Raw genomic sequence first — 8,144 nt, 5'->3', positions numbered from 1 at the left:
AACAAAATACAACGTCAAACTCACTTTAGCCTATATATAAAACATAGAACTATTATTAACAAAACAAATACACCATGCTATAGGGCAGGCTATGCCTAATATAAAATAACAAATAACTTGCATAAAGTTTAAATGGGTGTTCAAAACTGGAAATAAGTAAACATAATATATATAACCAAATAAATAAGAAACGTAGAACGTCTATTAGCAAAACGAGTAAGAAAGCTTGGAGGCACTATGAGAACAAATGTGAACCAATTTTGCATTCCTCGTCAGCTATTTTCATTCATTGATTTGTATCATTTTGACAAGTGTATAAGCTGCGTTTTGTTCTCTGGTTGAGGAACTGAAGATGCAGGGTGATAGAGGTAGAGAGAAGCTTGCGTGTGTGTTGGCGTTCTCTGCTGGGGGGCTTGAGCCGAGGGCAACCACTCTTCATTTTCAGCCCACATTTTTGCTGCACACATGAATGCACGCTGTTGCTGTGTCACATGATCCGGAGAGAAAGAAAGCAAGGAAAAGCATCTTGTCCGTCACTCACTTGAATACCTTATTCACGAAAACGTGCTACTAAGCAACTCGTTTCTGGCGCGGGTACGTCTGAATGACAACCCGGACTTCCAGGTTTCTTGTTACGCCACATGGTCGGCTCTAGCCAATATTTACCTAGCCGAGTCGAAAGCGCACCAGAGTATAGAGTCTATAACACCTGAGTGTTATGGAGGAGCTCGATGACTCATAAAGATTGTACAGAATGTTTGTGTTCGGCACGCTGCATTAAGCAGCCGCGTTCAGTTTTTAATTGTAGTGCCTGTTCTTTTACTGAACGAAATTATTATTAATATAAATAATCAAAACGACGGTGGGGGTCGGTGACGCGGTGGGCAAGTGACGTAACACCGGTATCACCGTCAACACCGTCTATCACGGCAAACCTATTTCATTCCTCCAGGGCTCGCAAAATTTCAAAATCCCTGGTAGCCCTTTGGGCAGGTATTTTTCAGATTTTGGTAGCCCGAAAATTAATTTAACTAGCCCAAATAAAAATACTTTTTTTTTTTTTAAATATAGAAAATCAGATAGGAGTTTAAATGTCAATAAAAAATATTTTCAATACACAAATATCAAGGAAGGAATTTTATTTCACTATTTACAGGGTATCTGCAGAATGACCCATTTTAAGAGCTGCACAAGTAAAATGTGGGGGCTGGACAATGTCTATGGTAACATACAGTATTGAGCCATAAAATTACATGATTTACAGTTCAAGATACAGGTTTTCACAAAAACAAATATCTTATACAACAGCATTTCAGCCTTTATTTTTATGAAAAGGGATAAATCAAGCATATAAATTGTCAATTTAATTGTCTTAATTGTTTAGATTTTTAGAAGGCACATTAACGTCTTTCTCGTTTACAACTCTGTGTTTGCTGCGTAAAAATATGAGTTGATATTTGCATTAATCTGACCATAAATGGCAAGAAAGGCTTGTTGTAAATGCAAATTCATTCTCTGCCACGAGGTGGCGCTTTAGGAGCGCTGAAATATTGCTGTTTCCCCGGTAACGGCTGTACACACACAGCAGCTCTGCGCTCATAAACGCTGCTTTATCAGGAATTATAGGTCAAATTAAATTAAAATGCCAACCACACGTTTCTGAGGACAGTCATTTGCCTTCAGAGACATTCAAATAAAGACATCTGCGCCGCGTTTTGACTTGAAATGTGCAGCGCTCATATTTATTCAATTACATCATTGCCTTTTGAAGTTTAATCCAGCCGTATCGCGACTCTTCTCTTTCCGTCCCCAACTGTAAGACCTAAATTATAATGAAGACATTTCTTATACCATTTAACGTATTTAAAACTTTTTAAAAGGCTTGTTGTAAATGCAAATTCATTCTCTGCCACGAGGTGGCGCTTTAGGAGCGCTGAAATATTGCTGTTTCCCCGGTAACGGCTGTACACACACAGCAGCTCTGCGCTCATAAACGCTGCTTTATCAGGAATTATAGGTCAAATTAAATTAAAATGCCAACCACACGTTTCTGAGGACAGTCATTTGCCTTCAGATACATTCAAATAAAGACATCTGCGCCGCGTTTTGACTTGAAATGTGCAGCGCTCATATTTATTCAATTACATCATTGCCTTTTGAAGTTTAATCCAGCCGTATCGCGACTCTTCTCTTTCCGTCCCCAACTGTAAGACCTAAATTATAATGAAGACATTTCTTATACCATTTAACGTATTTAAAACTTTTTATGGCCTTAAGTTTGATACAACTCACTTTAGGAGTTTTTAAGAACCTGTGGGAGATCTGAATTTAAGATAGCCCATCGGGCAGAGTGGAGATACATTTTGGTAGCCCGACTGGAAAACACAATAGCCCCGGGATGTCGGGCTAGCGATTTTGCGAGCCCTGTTCCTTAAAATGTTTGTTTGTTTTTTTCTTTTCTTTCATTTTTGTAATTTTATTTGACATTATTATTATTTTATTCTATTGTATCTTTTTATTGCGGTTTTATTATTGCTAGTTATTTATTTTATAGTATTTTAATAATTGTGATTTTACCTTTTATCTTTTTTCTATTTCTATATTTTTTTTTAATGGACAGTAGAGAGTAGACAGGAAAGCATTGGGTGGAGAGAGGCGAGCGGGATCAGCAAAAGACTTCGAGACAGGACTCGATCTCGGGTCGCTGTGAGCGCAGTTGCGCTATATATATGTTAGTTGCGCACTAACCACAAGGCTATTGGCACGGACTTATTTTTTCTTTTTACTGTTATTTTATTTTAATGATTTTTTTATATATTTAACATTTTAATCTTTTGTATTACATTTTTATTTGTTTATTTATTTCACTTTAGAACTTTCTATTTAGTTTTTTGTTTACATGATATTTTTGTATTTTCTTAAATTTGTCATTTTTGTAATTTTATTTTAATTCTATTTTTTATTATTATTTTATTACTGCCATTTCATTATTTTATCTGATTTTCTAATTGTGGTTTTACCTTTTATTGATCTATTTTTTTTTCTATTTTAACTTTTATTTGTAGTTTTTTTTTTTTTTTCCTTTTTACTGGTATTTTATTATTTTAATAAATCTTTTTATTATGGTTTTATTTTTTAGTTATTTATTTCAGATTTGTACTTTCCATTTCGTTTTGCTTTTATTATATTTATTTTATTTTATATATTTTTTCTTGTAATTTTATTTAATTTATTTTTTGGAGTTTAGGTCTGTGTGCATGTTTATGTGCTTTTGCTGGACCTTAGTGACTTTCACTGCTAAATATGCTGTAAAAACGTTGCAGACTGTAGTTTCAGTGCAAGATTCAAATGTTACATCTGTTTATAGGGAAGCTTTGTCTTACCCTCACTTCCAGTTCTCCAGTACGTGTGTTTGGCAAGCACCCACACACACTTGTATCCCGGCATTGGTGTATTAGCTGATGTGAGCTGATTTTCTGTGGGTATCCGCCATTTTACACCAGCAGGGGAAACTGGTTATGTAGAGCTGGAACTTTTGATTGAACCAACATAAATACTGAAGCGTAATCAGATGGCTGTGCAAGTTTTCGAAAACAGGTTAAAGATTTTAAGTGTTTAATTTCATACCAAATGTGCTGCTGTTCTTTATATATTAGTGTGATTGCCGATTACGAGGGCAGAATATTTTATATATATATATATATTAGTAACGATGCACTGACATTTCCACAACCAGAAATATTTGGCCCAAATAGTTTTAAAGGACTCACAACAGTGACTTTTAACTAGTGCTTCACCGATTACACATCTATTTCTTTCCCTGTTTTCAGTTGATGCATGAACAAAATCATGCTTGTGTTATTGTGCAGCACACGGCAACATGGCATGACTGAAACACAGAAATGATCTTTTACAAATTTGCCATTTCCTGCTTGGCATGTTGTTTGGTTTCTGTTGGAGGATTGACACATTTGATTGTGAAAGTAGAGCAGGGCTCGCTAATCTATGGCTCCTCTTTGAATCATTGCTGTGTGCTAAATGCTGTAAAAATGTTGCCATGGCAACCCACTTTGCTGCACTGTAAGCTCACAGACATGAATATAGGATGGATCCAGACTCACTGCTGTTTTTCCCCAATAAAGAGACTATAGTTGGGTCTTGATGTTTGACCTGTCATGTGTAGTTTCTTAAAACTAGTTTTAGTTTGCTTTCATGAAATCAAATTTGACACCATTTTAGGGATGTTCATTTCGGTTATTTTTCCTAACCGACGCTCGCTAACCGATTATTAACTGTCAACCGACAAGATTATTAAATTAGAATTTAATTCAATTAGAAAGGATACGTGTCTGTGACCCGTTAAAAAAATACTAACATTTGTTTTCCGGGGATTCATTTTACATACGCAAAAAGCAGCAAACAACAGAACATGAGGATTCACATGCATCATAGCACATCACACACCTGCAGCGCTTCTGCGAGCGGAGAAAAACATAATAAAGCTAGGCTATAGGCCTATACAGTATATATAACGATAAATAGGCCTATACGAGAAATATATTTTTACTTAAATAATAAATTAAGAAAACGAAAGAGAAACTGTGCAACAAGTGGCCTAGTTTCAGTTTCAGTAAAGTTTCAGTTTATTTTTGTGCTGCCCGAAAGGAAACCAAGACGGCAGAAAGCGGCATCCTATTTTTCTTTAGGCTTATTTTACAAAAGCACAAAGATTTGTTTTTATTGTGAATGTACACAAATAAAGGTAAACCTTTTACAATTCTGATTATCTTTAGGACTAAAAGGAGTAGTTGCGTCCACTGTTAGAAGGAAAAAATTCAAATGATTGCGCCGGCGCCACATGCGCGCGCACACACAGTTAAGCTTTGCTACCTTAACAATGCAGCCTGTTCATTATCATAATAAAATACAGTCAGTCAAACATATGGAAAAAACCCACTGCTCAGTTTAAATATGTAGTAAAATCTGTGCCACTAAGTGTTATCACCGTACCGCCGTGATGTTATGCCAAACACATTTTGTTTTACGTGGATATTGGAACGTGACTGAAGTAGGCTACATAATAAATAATATTTTGGCATTCAAATACTTTGCGAATATAGAAACATTTGATTTTGTGTCGAATGAGAGACGCAGCGTTGGTTTCAGTTTCGTTTTAGACTAAATTAATTTGTTTTGGCTTGTCGTTTATATTGCTATAGCTTCTTATATTTTTAATTCTTGTTCTTTTCTAAATACTGTTAACTGAAAGGCTTTGTTCTGGAGTGAGGGGAACTAAAATAGCCTGGCTATCTTTACAGTGTTTATTATAATGTTTGTAAACATTTCGCGTCTGCATTTCTGAATGAAATAATAAAATGCGACTTGTTTTTTTTTTCATCTAAAAAAAGCGTGTTTCAACCATACAGCAAACCTTTTTTGATAAATTACAAAAAAAATAAATGCCTTTTTAAACCGTTTAACTGATTGTATTAATTGGTCAGAATTCTTCACAGTCAGTTAACGGTTAACCGGTTAAAAAATGAACATCCCTATACTTCAGTACATATCAATGAGATTCATCAGTTTACCCTATTCTAAAGTGTGTTTTTTTTACTTTCATAATTTTATCCAGTTATATAGCCCTACACTAGTGTTCAAAAGCTTGGGGTTCTGTAAAGAAATTTGTTTCGCTCACCAAGGCTGAATTTATTTGATATAGATTATAAAAACAGTAATATTGTGAAATGTTATTGCTGTTTAAAATAACGGTTTTCTGTTTTAATATATTGAAAAATGTAATTTATTCTTGTGATGCAAAGCTGAATTTTCAGCATCAGTGTCACATGATCTTTCAGAAATCATTCTAAAATGCTTGTTTAGGCCTACTGCTCAAGAAACATTTGTTATTATTATTCTTAATGTTAAAAACAGTTGTGCTGCTTAATATTTTTGGATTTTTTTGGAATTTTCAGAATTCTTAACTAATATGAATAGAAAATTCAGAACGTCTTTTTTAAAGATTTTTTTTTTTTTATATATATAAGTATTTACTGTAATTTTTTATCTATTTAATTCATCCTTGCTGAATAAAAGTATTAATTTCTTTAAAAAGAGTCTTAGTGACCCAAACGTTTGATTGGTAGTGTACGTAAAAAATTCATTTATTTGTTAATATAAATGTATTTATTTAGGTATTTTCTCCCAGCTAATGCCAGTTGGCTAATGGTTTGGTTAATAGCTAATGTGAGATAATGATCAGATAGTTTTCTAGGTATTGTTTTGAGCAAATTCTGATTTGGTCTGGTGCTATTTTGGTATTTAACAGCCTGTCACCCAGTCAATTCTTGATTGATAAAATTAGGGAATTATTTTTGTTTCCTCTTATTGCCTGTCCCGTTTCGCGTAAATGCATCCGATTACGGAAATAAAATCAGGTTGCAAACAGCAATTTGCAGCCACTAAGACAAATACCTTTCTATTATTTCAGTGCACTGTTAAATTCGTCCCGCTATTTGTTTTGTGCATGCATATATTTCACTACCAGATCTCCAGTTTCCTCTTAAGGCCTTTATATTGTCATCAATCAAAAATTTGTGTGTTTGATTCTCACAAAATGACCAAATATGGAGGAAAACCTGATATCAAGGTGCTCCAGTAATTTTCAAACGGTTTTGGTTCGGGTTTCTGTGGCGCAATTGTTGTAAAGCTGCAGGGAGGTGCAGCTATTTGGCAAGCCGAAGGAGCCAGGAAAGCAGTGGTTATGCAACCAGGCTGTTTATTGGGTTTCCCCTGTCCGAAAACCACCGTCAGTACAGAGAGATAGACAGACGGAGAGGAAGACAGCGAGCAGAGAGTCAGCAGGGAGACTGGAACTTGACAATCCAGCTGTTGGAGTTAAAACTAGCCATGACTCAGCTCAGGGAGAGATCATGGGACAGGAAAACGATGGGAAATCGAACCTGCATCTCCCGTATGAGCTCGTAAGTTGAGCGTGTGAACGAACCACGTGGCCATGACTTCTAGACTAATGTAATTTAAAATAGCTTGTGTTTGTGTCTCATGGAATTTGATGAAGCCCAAACGATTGTGGCGTTTTCAATTACAAATTCACAAAATTACCTTACCTGAAAGGTGGGTTCTTATCTAGCCATTCACCATTTATAGGCCTGTGTTCATGGTTTTGAATTTAGTCTCTTTTGTTTATTTAAATAAATGGCAGTTGTCAAGGATGTCAATACTGGAATTGTAGGTACGCCAAGATTAAACCTGTACGACTGGTTATCATACCAATCCAAGCACGACTTTCCCAACTGTTGACACTGTATTGTCAAGAACGTGATAAATTTTGAAAACTGGAACAGTTACTCGACTTGTTTTTCCCCCTGCTGGTCCAAGACCTCCCAAGTTTCCAGGGAAGTCAAATTGTTGAACTTTGGCAATAGCTTAAACATTTTTACTGGCTTGAGTCGTCAGGACCTAAGAAATGCACAGAGACGTTCCTTTATAGGATTTCTTCATTAAAGTGCTGCTGTATTCGTTTACATAACGTTGATATGGTTAACGGCACAATTAGACCCTGAACGTATATAAGTTTGTATCCCTTCCTTTTAGAAAAGCAAAAGGCTTCTCTGTTTAAGGTTTCTACACTTTTATTCATTTCAATATAGGGTTGTTGTAAACAAAATTACTCAAAAAAAATTAAAAAGTACTCAATTTACTGCTGTACAATATATTTTTTGGGGGGTATATTTTGGCACCTGTCACACATTACAGTGTGCTGCTTTTCAGCACAAAACTGTAAAAATTATTTGTCAAAGTTGTAAATAATGCAAAGATTATTAATTACAAAGTAAACATTTTCACCATCAATTTTAAGTGCAGAACAATTGTACCAAAAAATTGTCAAAATAAGAACAGTAAGGATTAATATGTGATAAGTTATCATATGTAGTTTTTTTTTTTAATTAAGATTTTGGCCCATTAAATGATGATACCAGTGTTGCCTAGTAATTTTAATAATAATAATGATAATCAGTCTAGTACAAATTAGTTAGTATTGAAGTTTACCTGTTCTGTGGTGTTGTCTTTTATATTTTAAAAGAATATTGATATTAAATGTGTGTACATGTAAAATATTTTAGTTT

Source organism: Sinocyclocheilus grahami, unplaced genomic scaffold (assembly GCF_001515645.1).
Source record: "Sinocyclocheilus grahami isolate Dianchi unplaced genomic scaffold, SAMN03320097.WGS_v1.1 scaffold169.1, whole genome shotgun sequence".
In the NCBI taxonomy this organism is placed as follows: Eukaryota; Metazoa; Chordata; class Actinopteri; order Cypriniformes; family Cyprinidae; genus Sinocyclocheilus; species Sinocyclocheilus grahami.
Note: the sequence above shows the minus strand (reverse complement) of the source record.